The sequence below is a fragment of the Myotis myotis genome, unplaced genomic scaffold (assembly GCF_014108235.1).
Source record: "Myotis myotis isolate mMyoMyo1 unplaced genomic scaffold, mMyoMyo1.p scaffold_m19_p_1, whole genome shotgun sequence".
NCBI classification, from domain to species: Eukaryota; Metazoa; Chordata; class Mammalia; order Chiroptera; family Vespertilionidae; genus Myotis; species Myotis myotis.
In genome coordinates, this window is record NW_023416313.1 from 163,092,058 (window position 1) to 163,111,551 (window position 19,494).

Sequence of the window (19,494 nt, forward strand, 5' to 3'; positions counted from 1 at the left end):
AGTGTGGACTCCTGGAAGCAGGCATTACTGAATGTGTCATGGGGCCAAGCATTTTGCTAGGAACCCAGGATAGCAGAGGTGAAGCTGTCACAGCAAGCGTCCTCTGAGACTTGGGTGGCATTGGCCAGATCCTAAGTCTTGAATGTTAAGCACGTTAAGCATAACGCCATAAAACCAGGCTTCTGAAGGGGAACAGGGTGTTCCCACCACTTAGTACAGAGCCTGTTGTGTGGCAGGAGCCTGTTGAAATGAATACAGAACATTTCTCTTGTTCTTATTTTGTAGAGCTATACTTAGCATTGCATAATTTCCCCATTTTTGTTATGTCTTATTTTTTTCCAACTCCTTTTTTAAAAAATTGCAAACCTACAGAGAAGCTCAAAGAAAGTACAGTGGGAATCTGTATACCTTTCACCTAGATTCACTCTTTTTGAACATTTTGCCATATTTGCTCTATCCCCCTTTCTTCCCCTTAACCATTTGACTGCACGTTGCAAATATCATGGCACTTCAGCTCTAAATACTTCAGCAGCAATTTCCTAAGAATAAGGAATTCTTCTATAGGGCCATAAGATCATTATCACAATAGTATTGCCTATTGTGATAGACAAATAGATAAAATTCAGTCTATACTGAATTTTTTCTATTTTTCTCTGCAAAATCATATATATATATATATATATATATATATATATATATATATATAGTCATATCCTATATAATAAAAGCCTAATATCCTAAGTGTCCGGTCATCCAGTCATCCATTCAACCAATCAAAGTGTTATATGCTAAAGATATGCTAAGGCCACTCAACTGCTCACTATGACATGCACTGACCACCAGGGAGCAGACGCTCCGACTGGTAGGTGAGCTTGCTGCTGGGGTCTGGCCGGTCAGGACTGAGCGAGATGGGCCAGGCATGCCTTGGAGCCCTCCTGCGGTCCCTCCCTGGCTGGCCAACCTCCTGCATCCCTCCCCAGCCCTGATTGTGCACTGGTGGGGTCCCTCAGCCTGGCCTATGCCCTCTCACAATCTGGGCTGAGGGACCCCCCTCCCTCCCAAGGCACAAATTACGTGCACTGGGCCTTTAGTATTTATAAAGGGTGTCCCAAAATTCATGCAAGAAGTAATTTTGATAGAAAACACAGGTTTATAATTAAAAATTGTAAATTTTTTATTGATCCATAAAATATACAGTATGAGATTATGTATGGAATAGCACATCGGGTGGCCTCCACAGCTTTGCTGGCACATACACAAAGCGTAGTCTTCACTGGTCTTCATTGTCCCTGCTCCTGGGCCATAATTGGTACTTGGTAATGCTTATCAAATTGAAGGAATTGAAATCAAAGGACAACAGATATTAGAATTTGATTCAATAAACCAAGTAAAATTAGGCTTTTGTTTTTTGTTGTTGTTGTTGTTAATGCTCACGCAAAATTCAAATCTTGCGTGAATTTTGGGACACCCTATATATACTTACATAGATTTGATTTCATCAAGATTCCTCTATTGCATTTGTTTAAGTTTCTTTAGTCTCTTTAATCTTGAACAGTTCCCCATTTTATTGTTGCTAATTTGTTTTTTCATAGCATTGTTTTGAAGTGTCCAAAGCAGTTGTCATATAGAATGTCCCATATTCTGGATCCCTCCATAGTTTCCTCATGACTAGATTCAGGTTAAACATATTTGAAAAGACTTTTCAGTTTTGAAAAGACCACCTCGTAGGGGATGTTGTGTCACACCAGGAGGCCACTAGTGCATATTTGTCTCTTTATTGGTGGTGCCAGGCTTGCTCACTTGGTTAAGTTAGAATTCATCAGCTCTCTCTACACAACAAGTTAAAGTAAGTTCTGTTGTGCTTTCCTAAGACCTTTTCATTATTTGCTCCCAACAAGGTTTTACCAAGTGGTTTTGGCTTCCCTGCTTGCATTTGTTATTACACTGCGATTGCAAAATGGTGACTCTACTTCTGTCATTACTTCTGTGTTTATTATCTGGCATTCTTCTGTAAAGAATTCTTCCTCTTTCTTCTTTTTCTCTCTCTCCCCATGATCTCAAAAATTATTTAGTTCTATGTGATATAATCTATTGTTACCAATATTCTTTTTGATGCTCAAATTGCCCCAAATTTGTCCAATAGGAGTCCTGTCAGAAGGCTTCTGTGTCCTTTTGATTTGGTCCTATCAATCTTTAAGCACTTACTTGCTCTCATACACAAGATATTCCAGATTCAACTTGTACTTCCCCTGCTGAAGATCTGTAATCAGTCATTTCTTTAAGGGAATCTTACTCTTTTTAGTTATAAATAATATTAAAAGTTGACTTTATATTTTAAAAATGATTATTATTTTAAAAAATTAAAATGACTATTATTATATACCTTAGTTTAGTTCAGCACTTTATTTGTTGGTCTTTTAGGCTATTTCCATTCTCCTCCCTTCTAAGTAACTCTGTAAACAGACATCGTTATGCAGGTAACTCTTAAAAGTTTAGGATTATTTGCTTTGGCAAGATTCCTAAAAGTAGAATTATTTTTCCCCCCTGACTCTTGATACACATTATCCAGTTGCTCTTATAGAAGGTTTTAAAAATCAACAATGACTTCTAAGTGTCAAACCCAAAGATTTTGTCTCATTCCTCTTTCTCCTTTGCAGCATCTGGGTTTGCTGACTTCCTCTGTGTTTGAACTCTTCTATTTGAACTCTTCTTCTCCCAAATTTTTCTTTCTTTATTTTTTTTAACATATTTTATTGATTTTCTACAGAGCGGAAGGGAGAGAGATAGAGAGTTAGAAACATCGATGAGAGAGAAACATTGATCAGCTGCCTCCTGCACATCCCCCACTGGGGATGTGCCCCCAACCCAGGTACATGTCCTTGACCAGAATCGAACCTAGGACCCTTCAGTCCGCAAGCTGACGCCCCATCCACTGAGCCAAACCGGCTTCGGCCCAAATTTTTCTTTAAATGACACTGTTCTGGTTCTCTTCCTTTCTCTCAGGCCACATCCTCTCTTTCCCCTTTAACCTCCTAAATTTGTGCAATCCCAAGTCCTAGTCCTTAGCCCTCACTTTTCTTAGTACACTCTGAGTGGGGTGTCATCACTTCTGTTTGTGCCTGACTTTGGATACTCATTCTGTCCTGAACTGTGCTTCCTTCTGGGTTTTGCCTTCTTCTAAGTCTGGTCCTTGCCCTGTCTTGGGCCAATCTCTGTCCACAACCTTGTGAGGACTAACATATCCTAGTACACTCACATATGCACTCTGTTCTTTGAGATTCTGGATGTAAATGGAGGTTCATTTGGGCCAAGTTTTCTATTTGTCTGATATGAAAATAACATGGTTCTGTGTTGAAAGAATACAACTTAATCTACAACCAAAAAGCAAATTAGGCCACTTCACTCATTTATAAACTCCATTAGAAACCTCAGTTCAAATATTTATGGAGAAGATGTATGCTTGGAACACAAACATAGTAAGATTTTGGTTCTGCCTTCAATGAACTTGAATTTTCTAACGTCACTGGCTTGTGAGTTAAGTTGGATCCTGACAATACGATTGGGGAGAGATGGAAGTAGAGAGCCTTCAAATGGATTAACTAATCATATTTCTCTTCCAGCTTCTAAACCCAGGATGCTTCCCTGCCCTTCCAACCTGAAATCATCAAAATTGGGCTGTTTCCCATCCAAAGGTTTCTATGGACACAGTAGTGAACCACTGTCGCCTCTCTTACCAACCCAAACATCTCCCACCTTCCCCAGCCAGGATTGAGGGCTGGGGAGAATAACGACAGGATCTAGGTAGTAGAGATTCCCTCCAGGTATGTGTACTAGTCTTCCCTGTAAATGGAGATTGCCTATCAGTGCAAATCTATCACCTCAAGTTTTGACTCTGAGGGTGAGAGAGAGGAAGGGAAGAGGTCATTTGTATTTTGCAAGAAGTAAGAGAGGGAATATGTTTGCAAACATATAAGTGTTTATACAAGGACGTAAATAGAAAGATCCACTGGAAACTGGCAATAATTGGTGGACGGAGTGAAGAATGAGGAAACGGGGGAAAAAAGGACACATATGTAATACCCTTTGTAATACTTTAAGCAATAATAATAAAAAAAAGAATGAGGAAACTTACTTTTCACTGGACTTGTGCACATGCACTCTCTATTTGAAAAAGAACAACTCAAATTTTAAAAAAATGCATGAAAGGGGGAAAAAAATCGCAAGGTCACAGAGGCGCTGTTCTGCTGGTGTAGGAGAATGATTTAGAGATCGATTTTCAAACAGACCTGAAGTCGAAGAGTTAAATCAGAATTACTGGGGGTGGCGATATTAAAGGTGGCTCAATATTCAGGGTAGGGAAATGCAGTGGCTTATGTTCTAAAAAGCAAGTTGTGATATATACGAAACAGATTAAGTAAAGAAAGAAAATTAAAAACTTAGGCTCCTTGCCGTGCCATTGTTCCACAATGCCGTGACTCGGATTCGAACCGAGGTTGCTGCGGCCACAACGCAGAGTACTAACCACTATACGATCACGGCGAGCTACCGGAGCCTTGGGACTCGCAGCTTTTGATTGTCCTTTTCAATAGTTGTGGGCCTTCCCAGTCTGCACGTCACTAAAAGCCCCGCCTTCTGGGGCGGGATTTCAGCTTAAGGCCTATCTAAGAACGCGCAGTCCATTGCGCTCACGCCAGTTGCTCGGGTTCTCTCCTGTTTTGGCCCTTCAGTCGCGGGAGATGGTGACGATGCAGTGGGAAGGGTGGGTTCCATGTGAGATGTGGGAGTTTAGAGGGGGCCATTTGGGCATCCGCCTTCGGGACTGGTCGGATATCAGAGTGTCCACAAGCTGTGTAACTCCCATTCCCTGGGGGACGCCGACCTCTGCTTCTGTGCTCGGGAGACGCTTCCAATAATCGTGGGCCTGCAGGGCGCTCCTCAGGGGTTCTCTCCCCTGCTGATTCCCCCAGGAATGACCCAACGCTTCCTCTGCGGAGGATGTGGACGCCCCACAACCCGGCTGGCCACGTAGCATGGACTCAACGCATCTCACCCTGCCGTTCTTCTCCCCTCAACACCCACTGCCTTGCAGCTTCTGCTTCCCCGACGGCGCTGATTCCTCCCTCCGCAGTCTCCCGCCGGACCTGTTATCCACCTCTGTTGTGCCCCTGAGCGGCAGCAGGATTTAGGTCGGGTTTTTTCTTGTGCTCCCGCCCCCACCGCGCCTAGAACCCGGCCGAGCCCACAGTAGGAAGTGGCGTTCTGCTAAACCGAGAACCTGCCACGGGTTCTAAAAAGTGAATCCACAAAAACTACCCGTCTCTCCAGTGCCATTTGCTCTAATCACCTCCCCACACCCTACAGCATCGCCAGAGGGATCTTGCTAAACACGAATTGAATCATTTGAGCGCACCACCTCTCACTCCCACCCTCCAAGAAATTCGTCTACCCTTTCAGAGACAACATTTACGAAGAGAAATTACGATAGCTATTCAAGCCTTTGCACAAGAGATTGTCTTAGCTGGTTGACAAATTTCCTTTCTGCCTTCAAGAGCTACTTCAAAGGACAACTGTTGTGAGAGGCCTTCTCTTCCTATTATTGGGAGTCCTTTTCCAGTGCTGCCATGGGAATTTGTACACGTCTGTTATAACACAGCCTTGTGAGTGCTTTGTGCTTTGTCCCCCAAGAATGATAACGCACGTAGATCTGGAGTAACCGGAAGCCTATTTTTGTCAGATATCCAGTTTAGCCAGAGATGGCGAAAAAGTCACCTCCCGCTGTTATAAGAGAATTGAGATCCATTTTCCAGACTGTCGTTAAAAACTCGAGAGAAAAGTAAAAAGGTAGATCCCCTGCCGTGCCATTGCTTCACGCAATGCCGTGACTCGGATTCGAACCGAGGTTGCTGCGGCCACAACGCAGAGTACTAACCACTATACGATCACGGCGAGCTACTGGGGACCTGACGCACCCGGTCGTCTCCTGAAGTCTTCTGTGTTAAAAGCCCCGCCCCTTAGCACATCTTTGATTTGTCCTTGCTCCCGCCCATCTCCAACGTGGCTGTTCGAGCGTACGCAGGCGCACTTCCCTGCTTTCTTCCGCGGGCCGGATCCCGCCGCTTCGCCTGCAGGGAAGCTGCGCCCGGGTTTTCGCTTCCTTGCGTCTCTAAGGAAGTTGGGCGGGCGGGTCGGAACCGATTTTCCTGTAGAATTTAAGAGACGGCCCCATTCCAAACCAGATAGCGTGAGCGGTGTGCGTGAGAGGGCCACTTTTTGGGCGACTCCGGGGCCTCCCGTTCTCGCTGCCCACGTAGGCCTGGCCTCATTGGAGTCCTTTCGTTTGCAAAGCATTTTCATGTCCCTTTTTTACGGTTTGTGTGGACCACCAGGCCGGGGAGTCCGCGGCGCTCGTCCTCTGCTTCGGGTCAGGGCGCGGGCCAGAAGGGCCTGGGTGACAATGGCCAACTTGGGAAGATTGGAATGACGGCCCCGTAGACGAGTACAGCCCGCGGAAGGCTGGCCTCCGTGGCGTTCCGGTAGCTCGCCGTGATCGTATAGTGGTTAGTACTCTGCGTTGTGGCCGCAGCAACCTCGGTTCGAATCCGAGTCACGGCATTGTGGGGCAATGGCACGGCAAGGGCGCCCTTTTGGGTTTGGGAAGCCACATTCCCCTCTGTTGTTCCCTAGCTCTTACTATGACTTTAAGCCATGCCAAAGCGGCAAAAATGAAAGTCCGGGGCTTGACTCCCCTTTCTGGTTCATCTGCCCATGGGTACGCTGGCCTTCATGTTCCCTGCTGTGTGATTGTTTTACCGCAGGACGTCATTCGTTCTTCATTTTACCCCTATCGAGGGTCAGATCATATATTGTGCTCTTTAAAAAGCCTCGCACTGGCTAGAACTTAAATACTTTGGAATCTAGGGGTCACAAGAACAATGTGCAAACATTTATGAAGGGTGAGAAAAGTGCGCAGTAGACAATACACTGTGACAAATGGAAAATACGGCGGCCCCGGAGGGGCTGACTTCCAGAGTCGCGATGAGGAGTTTGTGGCCTCCGTCTCCACAGCCTCCTAGGTGACAGGGTGTTTCCTCCTTGAGGATTTTCCCCCTAAGCTACCTCGGGTTTAAAGCAAATTTTGTTAGTTGTTATATGAGCACTTAAAAAATCCAAATTTAGCAAATGAAGGCCTGTCATTTGGCATCAGGCAAAATGGAAGTTTTGGACTTGGCTCTGGGGTGGCTGACAGCAGCTGTATCACGTCGAGGGAATGAGGTAGGACTTGGTGAGAAATGAGCCTCTCCAGCTGTCCCCCAGGGCACCTGGGGCTGGCACAGCCAGCCAGGAAGCAATCCTGGGAGAGGTGGACACTGCAGCGGGGTTGGGCCCCCTTTGCGGACAGTTTATCAGCAAAGACGTACTGAATGGTGTGTGAGAGCAAGACACTGTTGAGGGCTGTCATTTTCCCGGTCTCCCCACTGCCAGTTTCCGAAATTTGATGAATTTAAAGCCACACAGCAGGACAGCTCAGACCACAAGAGAACAGAATGGAGGAAGGTGAGCCTGAGAAAGTGCCAGACTTAAGAATCACAGAACTGGCCAACAGAAATATGATGAACTTCTTTCCTCTGACCATTTACCAAATAGCTACACTGAAGGTGTTTAAATTCACAGGCTGGAATGAGGTGTCAGGGTGGGAAGTAAGGAAAGTCTCCTGTTTTTTTCCTTGAGGAAGAGTGACAGAAGGGGAAGGTGTTCTTCTGCACTTGCAACTGCTGACCTTCTTGGCAGGTATACAGTTATCCTGGAGATAGATGCACCCAACTATCAAAATTTCATAATATCCTTTTTAAAAACCATATTTATTGATTTCTTACAGAGAGTAAGGGAGAGGGATAGAGAGTTAGAAACATCGATCAGCTGCCTCCTGCACACCCCCTACTGGTGCTGTCCCTGCAACCAAGGTACATGCCCTTGACTGGAATCAAACCCAGAACCCTTCAGTCCGCAGGCCGACGCTCCATCCACTGAGCCAAACCGGTTCGGCTGATTTAGATTCTTAATCATTTGGTATGATTCATTTCCCTTGAATCTCCTTATCTCTGGGTGCACCGATAAAAGGAGTTTTCTGGGTTGGCAGAGCTGAGAACTAGGGATGACCTCACCTGCTGCTCTGGAACGCCCTCTCCGAGAAGTCAGACAACACCCTCTTCCCCTTGACCTCTTGCTTTACTAGTAAACCATATTTTGTAGTTTCTGATTCTGGGAATGTGGTCCTTTCCCCCCACTCCTTCCAACTCAAAGTTTAAGCTCTTATTTAGGTCTCAGCACTAGAAAAGAGGCAGCAGATCTTGAAGATGACAACTGTAATTTATAAGCTTTTACACATTATTCATCTGCACCTTAGTTTGAGGAGTGCTGCTCTCACATAGGGTAACTACCTGACTCCATTGGAGCCCTTTATTGTTCATCTTATGAGTACTTGTGGTTACTAGAAGGGGCCTGCTCCATCTACTGGGCTTCATCAATGAAGATGACACTGAGGTTTTGAGAATGAGAAGATGGAGATACAGGGGAAGTAATATAGGGGCCCATGTTTGGAGGCATCTAGGGAGGAGGCAGCAGCTCCAGACTCCCACTAGGAGGCGCTGCATCCCAGGAAGTGGATGTGGAATGCTGCAGCTGGAAGCTCTGTCCAGCACCTGTGGCTCACAGGTCCACAGTCCAGGGCCAAGAGGTGTGGAAGTTTAGGGTCCCAAGAACTCCCTGGCCTCCAAAATGTATTTATCCCACAAAGTTTAAGGAGCCAGGCACTATTCTAGGCACTGAGTCATTAATCCTGAACAAGACAAACCTACCTCCCTGACTTGCTGACTGATTCCTAAAAGCCCTTAACAGGGCACAGAAACCACATCGGTACTTCCTGACTTTGTTCCCAGTGAGGCAGTTGATCTCAGGTCCTTTCCTGAAGACAGATTTTGGTCAGGCCAGAGAGAGGAAGACAGAGGATGGAGAAAAGGGAAAAGAAAAGGGGCTCAGCTCCAAAGACACTTTGCTGGCTTCGCATTTATCTGTGCTGTCCTTCAGTGCATGTCTCAGGCATGGCCCCGCCTCTTCATATCCCCATCCAGGTTGGACTCCATTTTCCTCTCTGACTCTCACAGAGATGATATGGACAGCGGTTTCCTTGGAAAGGATCAGACTGGGACTGCTTGTGGAGGTGGAAGAGAGAGGAGTGAAGCGAGGAGGTGGCAGCCACCACTCCATTCCATCTTCCTCAGGCAGGTTCCACTCTTGGAGGCCACAGAATCGGCAGAACTTCCACCTGGAAAAGTTCTTGAACAAGAAGCCTGTGGAGTGAATCGTAGGTGGAGTTTATAGACTTCAAAGCTGGTGCCAGCCCGGTGGCCTTTCCCTATCGTTAGAGTTATCTTAATTCATTTTAGTACAATGCAGAATTACACTTATCCTCATTGCAACACTGCTTGAGAAGGCTTTTTCCTGAGAAGATAGGAACTGAGGGCCGGAATCAGTTCCCCAAGTGTACAATGCCCCATCAGCACCCTCTGGGGCCAGGAGGCAAGTTTGGTACCTACTACTGAAGGTTTGTGACTCTACTTGAGAAAATACCCAACTATCTGGATTCATATATAAGATTTCCACTTAACAGCAGTTGGACAAGTTGCTTAACTTCTCTAAGCCCCAGGTTTTGTAAAATATGGGCTTAACAAAGCAGTAAACTTATAGGGGGTTGGGAGGATGCAGTGAAATAATGCATGTAAGGCCCTTGGCTCAGAGTTCAAGACCAAGTAAGCTCTCCATAAAGGTTAACTATTATTATTATTATTATTAATTGGTGACCATTCTAGGACATGGTTTCAGTGAGCATTTTCTCCTTCTCCCTGTAGACCTTTGTCAAATTTTCATGAACCCATTCAGTGCTTTGACTTAGAGAGAGCTTGACAAAACTTCATCAGTGTCTAGGCTGGGCCCATGGTGCTTGGGCACCAAGCTCAAGTGGGGCCTCCCTGGCTGGTGGCATTCACTTGCCATGGCATGGAATGTTTTCTTTTACAAAAATATGATTTCTCACAGTGTCTTTCTTTGTCTAGCACTTCTTTCTTATATTCTGTTGTGTTCCCCCCAAAATAATACCTAACACTTTTTAAGGGCTACTATGTATTGTGGCACTTTTTAAAGGACAGGGAAGTTTTAAAGATTAATTTTTTTAAAAAGCCTGGTTACCTCAAATGGGAAAATGTAGCATTTATTTTAGCAATATAACTATTAAAGAATAATATATATTATTGATTTTAGAGAGAGGAAGAGAGAGAGAGAGAGAGAGAGAGAGAGAGAGAGAGAGAGAGAGAGAGAGAGAGAGAGAGAGATCCCACTCCAACCAGGGATGGAACCTGCAACCTTTCAGTGTATGGGATGATGCTCTAACCAACTGAGCCACACACCGGCCAGACCATAGATATATTTTTTACCTGAATATTACAGTCATGTGGCAAAAGGATTATTTGCCTGTTTATGGTCAATTAACTTGCCTCTAATCCCCAATAATTTCTTATGTAATAACTTATTCTATGCAATCTATGCAATTTATTATATGTAATAGATCTGAAGTTATTTTCCTAAGGAAATGCACCTTATCATTCTGTGCATTGTGTTAATCACAAAGAGGTATTCTTTTGACAAAGAATTTAAACCTAGTGCATAGGAGAAAAGGAGCACCCTCTAATTTCTCTTTATAAGAAAATCAATGTTGCAGACATAATATTCACTTCCCTTAAGGGAACAATGGCTCTTGACAAGAAGAAATGTGGTTTTGGCAAAGAACTTGCTGCTCCAAACTTGTTAAAAAACAGACTTAACATTCTGTTTCAATTCCTACATCAAATATATGGGGAGATATTTATAAGGAAATCTGTAAACTGATGAGTGAAGTAGCTTTGAGTCTTGTTGCCGGGGTTCTTGTCCCAGCATCAAGAAGGGTTCAGGAATCTGGAGAAGGAATGCATAGATGACATAGGAATCCAGAGACTAATAAAGAGTTCGGAAACGAGATATAATTTTGAAAGGCATTTGGGGGTCAGAGGAGCTTAGCTAAAGGAGCTTAAGATCCAAGATCTTAAGTCTAAGGTCTTAGGTTCTTCTCGTCCCCAGGATCCCATGGTTTTTATTAACACAACTTGTCCTGAGGCGAGGCAGAGATAAACACTTCAAAGGGTCAGGGTTTGGTACAGAGTCCATTGTCAGAATGGGGGAATTAGCCTAAGGCTGTTCAGGTGTTTGGCCAGTAAGAGGCAATAACATGTAAATCAGTGATGGTGAACCTTTTGAGCTCGCGTGTCAGCATTTTGAAAAACCCTAACTTAACTCTGGTGCCATGTCACATATAGAAATTTTATGATATTTGCAACCATAGTAAAACAAAGGTTTATATTTTTGATATTTATTTTATATATTTAAATGCCATTTAACAAAGAAAAATCAACCAAAAAAATGAGTTCGCGTGTCACCTCTGACACGCATGTCATAGGTTTGCCATCACTGATGTAGATTAAGATGCCCTTTAACTGTCTGAGTCCCCAAGTCTCATCAACCTTTTGATGAAACTCTTGAAATTATGACATGCTGGTATTGGTTGCCGGCATCTTGTGTCAGTAAATAAAATGAACTTTGTGCTTTCAAAAGTATACATTTCACTTGGTTTGAAAGAAAGTCACATTTTTGAAAGGCTTCTCTTTAATGGTCAAAATTGTATAGACTAAAGTGAAATAAAAACTGTACTGTAGTAGTTGCCTATTGTTATGGGCTACATGTTTGTTTCTCCCTCCCTCTCAAATGTTGAAGCCTTAATCCTCACTGTGATGATATTTAGGGTTGAGACCTCTGGGAGGTAATCAGGGTAGGTGAGGTCATGAGAGTGGGGCCCTCCTGGTGGGATTAATCCCCTTATAGGAAGAAAAACCAGAGAGCTCGCTTGTTCTCATGTGGACACAGCAAGAAGGAGGCCATCTGCAAGCCAGGAAGAGAGCTCTCACCAGAATCCAGCCATGCTGTACGCTGATGTTGAACTCATAGCCTACAGAACGGTGAGCAATCAATTTAAATTTCTGTTGTTTAAGCCACTGACTCTATTGCATTTTGTTATGGCAGCCAAGCCAACTAACACACCAACAAACTTTCCAGATCGCGTTTCTCTCTCATTGACAGATGTTTTCACGTGGACTAGTATTTGTGTTGAAACCATCCAGTGACCTGGCTGCCCCTGGTTCTTGGCTCTGAAGTCACCTCTTGGACATGAGAACAGATTTACCTCCACCACTTTGGATCCCAGGCCTTGTACCTTAAACATGGCCGGGGGTTTGCTATCTGGCTCTCTCATCCCAAGCCTAAGCCCAGCCCAGCCCAGCCCCTGCTCCCACTCTTCAGGGTTACCCCAGGTGAAGGGTCAGATATCAGTTATGTGTCAGGAACCATCAAAGGTACAATAAAACATAAGGAACATGGCAGGATAGAACAAACATTGAACCTAAATTTTGAGATAGAGCAAGAAGAGTGAGCTGTAGAAGGGAGGAGAGAAACGAGAGACCATTTATTGAACATTTCTATGTGCCAGGCACTGTGTCAAAGATTTTCATTTAATTAAATGAATTATTTGTTTCATTTAATTCCACAGCTCTGTGAAGATTCCTCTGTTATCATCCTTTTAAATATGAAATGACTTGTCTAAAGGTTTTGCCTTAGGTGGTAAATGTGATTGTGGGCTGATAGACAAATATTTCTGTGGGGCTAGAGAGGACAAAGATTGCTGTGTGAGTGGCTCTTGATGGGCAGAGCGTGAGTAGGGCTGGAAAGGTAGATTTCACGCGGACATCCAGGTGCACTCTCATATATCTAGGCCAGGGGTGGGCAAACTTTTTGACTTGAGGGCCACAATGGGTTCTTAAACTGGACCGGAGGGCCAGAACAAAAGCATGGATGGAGTATTTGTGTGAACTAATATAAATTCAAAGTAAACATCATTACATAAAAGGGTACGGTCTTTTTTTTTTTAGTTTTATTCATTTCAAACGGGCAGTAGTTTGCCCACGGCTGATCTAGGCTCTCCCTCCTGCCCCAGGTTGGCCTGACTCATTGTTGATTCTGTAACCCAGGGAACAGGATGTCACCACTCTGAGGCTGCACTTTCTTATATTGAAAATAGGGGAAATACACTGATACTTGCCACACTATTTCAGAGGGTTATTGCCAGGATCCAATGTGTCAATACATAGGAATGAGGAAAAGCCATACAGTTTCAATTCAATACCTTGTCATAGTTGCTACTCCAAGGAGTTTAAAATATAGCTAAGGGAACATAACATAAACCGCATGATAACAGTGTATATGTGACTAAAGTGTTAATCACTTGGATGTTCCCAAAGTCCTCTGGACTGCTGGGACCTGCCTCCATCCCCCGTCCTTTAATATTTAAATAAAATTATCTCGAACTCCCCCACCCCCCCATCTTCTGTAGAATGAGATTAATCACCATCACTCCCAATATTTCTGAAAATGATTGGGGCCTCTCTCCTGGTTGTCTCTGGTTTGTTTGCATACTTTGGCTAAATTCTCTAACTTTGCTGAATGGGCTGTTCATATAGATATATCACCTCGCTGCCCCTGCTCTGGCAGCCCCCGCACACAACCTGGCTTCCTGAATTCTCCAAGAATTACTGACATCAAGTCGTATGTGTAACAGATTTTACTAAAGACTTGAAGGAAGGAGGGTGAAGTTGTAGCTCAGCACAGAAAATGTTAACTAGCCTTTCCTTAATTGTCCCTTGGCCATTGCCACCTCTGAAAAGACCTCACTCACCTGCAGTTTACATGGAGCCCCTGTGACCAACATATTACTCCATTTCTTCTCCTCTCTCTTCTCCTGCCCTTTTCTACTTGCTCCTCCTAAGATGCTCCAATAATTCCTGCTCTATTACTTATGTAAAACAAGATAGCCGCCACCTATTGCATGCTTACTTTGTACCAGGCACGATGCTAAGCGCTGTACACTTCTCAAGTAACAGATATCCTCACTTTCCTTTGCTCCAGATACCTGGGCACATACCTAGGTGTTTCTATTTTTTCAACAAATAATTTTAACACAATTTCTGTGTGCTAGGGGCTTGGGTCTCTGCTCTAATGGAGCTTCATACCCAAAAAGTCAATCAAGAAATTTGCTAAAACTAAGACAAAGCAAAACAAAACCCACAATTCTCAATGAGGCATTGTACTGCCACTTTTATACAAACTTTTCCCCCCTCCAGAATACAATATGACAAACAGCATTAGAGAAAAATATAAAAGATGCTACATGAATAGCTCAGGCAATAAAAGAAGACAGTGAGTTCATTGGAGGCTGAAGTGGAGGCCAGCGGCATTCAGAAAAAGAAATCAGCTGAGTTTGGACATTAACGGATGGTATAATGAGAACAGGAAGAGGGGGGAGAGGCATACAGCTGGGGCCAGGATGAACAGCAGATAGTAGTGATTCTGCTCAGCCTTAGTTCTGTCATTTGCTCACTTTGGTGAATTGCTTCATGTCTCTAAGCCTGAGTGTCCTGGTCTGGAAAATTGGGATGGCAGTAGTACCTTCCTCAGAGGTGCATGGTCAGGAGTAAGTCAGAAAATGTGTGAAATGCATTTCAGTGGCTGAAATATAAGTGAACAATATCGCTTTAAAAAAGCAAAGATCTACCTCAGGAACTTAACACTTTAGCTATTCAATTTTTTGAAGCACTTACCATTTATACAATTTCATTTTCCTTGCACTTTTGTTCTAATTTAATCATTTGGGAGTGAGGTCACTGTGCCCATGGAGTCTGACTCCAAATCTTTCCGATCCTGCCTTGCAGGCAAAGTAAAAACAAAACAAAACAGGAGAGGTAAGCCCTGAAATGCTTAATAATAAATAGTATTACTTCCTTATCAGTTGTTTCCCAATCAATGGTAGACTTTCACCAATGAGATATAGTTAGAGCATCTGCGGGGAGGGTCAGGACTGGCACACAACCACCAACTTACTAGACTTTGTCCACCTACCCATTTAGCCATGGAAACTAATTAGCCATCTGTTAATCAATAAGAATTACTAGAGGTAAGGCTTTTAAAATTAGAACCCAAATCACAGTCTTCCAGGAAGTTCAGCAAATAGAGAATAAAGATTCTAATCCACGCTATGACTGAGTGTGGGAGGTGGTTCTTGATGCTAAGTCTCTAGAACATAAGCCTCATCCATCCCATCACAAAGCCGGGACTGCTCACCCATCTGCTCCCTGACACACAGGCCTTTAGCCCTGTCAGCCCCCATCACCAGCTCTGCTCTGCAAGGACTGACGCGGCGCCCACAGGCGTTCTGCAGCCTGTTTTTCCAGAGCTCTCTCTATCACAACCTTCTCAGGCGGAGCACTGCAAAGTTAAATAGGAGGAGAAATGGGACATAGAGAGGAAGGGGTTTGTGGAAGAGACAGAGAAAAGAGAGGGAGGGAGGGAGGGAGGTGAAGTCAAAGAGATAGAGAGGTTAAAAGTAGGATATAAAAGCAGAGGGCATGAAAGAAGATAGAAACCCCTAATGGCAGAGCAGAAAGGCTATAACTTCTTAGGACTTGCCATATTCTCATTCTGCTTTCTGTGGTCAGATAACATTTGGTTGATCTTTCAACTGGGATTGTTAAAAACTGCTGAAGAAGCAAGTTGTCTAGTACATGCTTGGTGAATTGGCCAAGCCCAGCGCTGCAGTATGGAAGGGATTTATCATTCCCCTTCTCTAGTTCCACACCCTTCACACGTTCACTACTCTGAAAGGAACCGGTATGAGGGACAAAGCTAGAGAGAAAAAGACCTTAAGCTTCTTAAAGGCAAAGTTTAAAAAACTTCAGGATTCTATGAGAAATGGCAAACATTTAAAAAAATCAACTATAATTGTATACCTAGGCATTATAAAAATATTGGGGTTCTTAGAAAACACTTGTTATCACCACTTCTTTAAACCATTTTAAATACCCCCAGTAGTTCAAATGGTTTGATATTCAGGGTCAACCCTACTCAAAATGTGACATTTGAAGAAATGTATCTTTAAATGCTTCCCTTTGCATTCTGCCCCATCATGTCTTTTTTTTTTTTTTCCTCTTTCACAAGCTCTTCCCTGGAGAAACTTCCCCTCTGGTGAGCAGGAATAAAGGCTTTAGCTCCAAGGCAAACTCTATACCTAGCTCTAACACATACTTACCTCCAACACAAAGCCAAGTGAGGGCAAGGGCCAATGGGAGGGGGCAGTGAAAGAAGGAGGGAAGTAAGCATAAGGAATGCTTTACCTAGGGTAGAAGGTGGCACCTGAGAAGATAACAGAAAGTTCTTGTTTAGAACTTATTGGTGCTGAGACATCAGTGAGTCATCTAAGTGGAAATGAACATCAGGTTTCTGGGACGACCGAAGTGTGGGAGGAGACTTCTCAAGGTCAGGGTTAGAGGGAGGGACTGGATATCATCTCCATAAAGTGGGAGGTGTGTAATAGGCTGTTGGGTTTACTGGCCTGAGTGCATGACCAGCAGAGCACAGAGTCCTTCTGCCATGCCCACCAGGCAACTGCCTGCCGCTTGATGACTTATAATACCTGTAGTCAGAGCAGTTGTGGCTAACCAGAAGATGTTAAAGGTCCATTTTGCTCTAAACATCTATATCACTCTACAAGATAGCCTATTCCACACCCCTAGATAAAGCTATTTTATGACTGTGGCTGGTGCCAAGGCAAGATGAAATTGAGCAAGGGAGGAAAAGCAGGGCCTCCAAATACTCCTCCTTGGTGCTTTGATTTCTTCAGTTGTCTTCCTGGAAGAAGGATAATTTCCAAATCGGTGCTCTCGTTTAGCCGATAACAATATAATGTGACATATCCATTCAACATTAGTTCAGTCAATGATGAGGAAATTGGAATTTTCAGTCTGTTGTTTCTCTGCCTTTACACTTACTACAGTTTCCTCAAGGGACTTTCCTCTGGTCAGAGGGAACAGAGATCTTAACTCTAATATAAACTCTATACCTAGCTTCAACACATGCTTAGCTTCATTTTATTTATTTATTTATTTATTTATTTATCTGTTAAATATATTTTTATTGATTTTTCACAGAGAGGAAGGGAGAGAGATAGAGAGTTAGAAACATCGATGAGAGAGAAACATCGATCAGCTGCCTCCTGCACATCTCCCACTGGGGATGTGCCCGCAACCCAGGTACATGCCCTTGACCGGAATCGAACCTGGGACCCTTCAGTCCGCAGGCCGACGCTCTATCCACTGAGCCAAACCGGTTTCGGCCTTAGCTTCATTTTAAATGCTTTTCCAGTAGTTTCTCCAATAAACATGTTTTTACTAGAGGCCCGATGCACGAAATTTGTGCAAGAGTAGGCCTTTGCAGCTGCAGCGGCTGCCTTGGATCCTGTGGCTGCAGCCCTGGCTTCATCTGGAAGGTTGTCCGGAAGGACATCTGGTCTAATTAGCATGTTACGGCTTTTATTATTATAGATTGATTTCAGAGAAAGGAGGTGGGAGGGAGAGAGAAACATCAATGATGAGAGAAAATTATTGATCGGCTGCCTCCTGCATGCCCCCTACTGGGAATTGAGCCCCAAACCCAGGCATGTGCCCTGACTGGGAATCAAACCATGACCTTCTGGTTCATGGGTCAATGTTCAACCATTGAGCAACACCGGGCAGGCATCCCCCCCTTGCCCCCTTCATTTCTTAACTAATTTATTTATTTTGTCCTTTCTTAATTCCTCTAAAAAGTCGCTCCATTCTTTAGCTAATTTTTGCAGCCTCCTTAGCATGTCAGAGAAGGCCACACCTCTGTGCCTTTGTTCAAGTTTCTCTCTCTGCTGGTACATTTTTCCCCTTCTCCATCGTTCATCCCCTACTTACCTTTCAAGACTTTCCAGACTCAGGGCAAATGTTACCAACTCCGTGACCTTTCTGACACATGTCTTCCTTTAATGATTTGTAAGTTCCTTCACGGCAGAGACCATGTTTCATTCATCTTTCTATCTTCAGCACCCAGAACAGTGAGTACGCCATAAATATTTGTTGAATGGATTAATGAAAGACTTCCTAGTGCTTCCTAGCGATCGTTTGGCATTGAATCCTGCATAGTCCTGCTTTCTGTTTTTCCTTCTTTCTAGTAATTGTCTTTCCCATACAACACGGTACATTTCCCGAGCGCAGAGCCCTTTCTCTTAGTTCAGTGCTGGACAGAGCTTCTGCTGATATGCCAGTTGGGAGTTCCTGCAGAACTCTTAGACCTGACCCCACAACACAGTCTTTAAAATGTAAATGTTTAACTTGAGTTGCCCTCCTCCTCTACAGGGGAGGACTCCCTTCAGAGTCAGGATCTCTGGGAGCTGAGTGTTTCTTTCCGTCCTTCCCTGAGGAGACAGAAGGAATCTCAGAAGCTGGTGTAAGAAAGGGGGTTTGGGGAGGGTAGGAACCTGATTTGCTAAATTCCTTAGTTGATCCTATTTAGACCAAATTCAGGTTGTTCTCTGCCGATACGGGGAGGTCCTAATTTACACAGCAAAAATCTGTTATGTGTGTTTAATGAAATTATATTTTAATGCTTGAAGAGATCACATTAAAAAAACATTTCATGGGGTAAGTTAACTTTCTGCAAAGTAAAGAAACATCTCAGAATAAGTTTATAAATTTGAATGTCTATTAGGATTGCTTACTAGTACAGTGAGGCTCAAATGTTGCTTTAGTTTCTTGATTCTCTCATTTTGTTTTAAAACTTTCTTTATTTGGGATAATTAACATTCATGCTGACTATTCTAAGTGTAGATTTCTTTTATTTAACTAATGAGGAGCTGTCTTAGATGGTCCAAAAATAATTTTTTTTCCAAAATATATTTTTATTGATTTCAGAGAGGAAGGGAGAGGGAGAGAGAGATAGAAGCATCAATGATGAGAGAGAATCATTGATCAGCTGCCTCCTGCACTCCCCTCACTGGGGATTGAGCCTACAACCCAGGCATATGCCCTGACCAGAATCGAACCATAACCTCCTGGTTTATAAGTTGATGCTCAACCACTGAGTCACACCGACCAGGACAAAAACAATGTTTGTGTTACAATATAGTCAGGAACTTCAAAGCCTGTTAATTTTTGTTTTCTCAGCAATATGCTGGGATGTGGAGCCTTCCCAGCCCTCTGCCTCCCTTTCTGTTTTCTTCTTACCTGGCACAGGTCAGTGGGGCCTCTCCCAGGTTAACAGGAGCAGTTGCCCTCTGACTCCTTACGGGACCTAATTGGGACCTGGGTGAACCACTGATTCATTTCAATTCCACCTGGCCTTTATTTCTCTTCTCCTATCTTCTTACCCCTTCCTTGCATATTCACAATAGGAAACAGAAGTCTGTATTTCATTGTTTATTATATTAAAATTATGTTTCAAATCTTCCCA

At 43.7% G+C, this 19,494-nt stretch overlaps 1 protein-coding gene and 3 non-coding genes across 5 annotated transcripts in view; 2 read left to right on the forward strand and 2 right to left on the reverse strand.

Moving 5' to 3' along the window:
* Positions 1-4,467: 4,467 nt before the first annotated feature.
* On the reverse strand, positions 4,468-4,539 carry TRNAH-GUG. Its single transcript has one exon. It is a non-coding gene; the product is annotated as a tRNA-His (tRNA).
* Positions 4,540-5,874: 1,335 nt separating this feature from the next.
* TRNAH-GUG lies at positions 5,875-5,946 on the reverse strand. The gene has a single exon. It is a non-coding gene; the product is annotated as a tRNA-His (tRNA).
* Positions 5,947-6,540: 594 nt separating this feature from the next.
* Positions 6,541-6,612, forward strand: TRNAH-GUG. Its single transcript has one exon. It is a non-coding gene; the product is annotated as a tRNA-His (tRNA).
* A 4,975-nt stretch (positions 6,613-11,587) lies between these two features.
* SLC28A2 (solute carrier family 28 member 2) overlaps positions 11,588-19,494 on the forward strand; it is a 36,943-nt gene continuing 29,036 nt past the window's right edge. The window contains exon 1 of one of the 2 annotated variants that reach the window (XM_036300271.1): positions 11,588-12,098. The gene's annotated coding sequence lies outside the window, so the exon portion shown is untranslated. Of the gene's footprint in view, positions 12,099-18,400; positions 18,493-19,494 lie in introns of those variants that run through there. The other variant, XM_036300265.1, reaches the window with a different exon arrangement.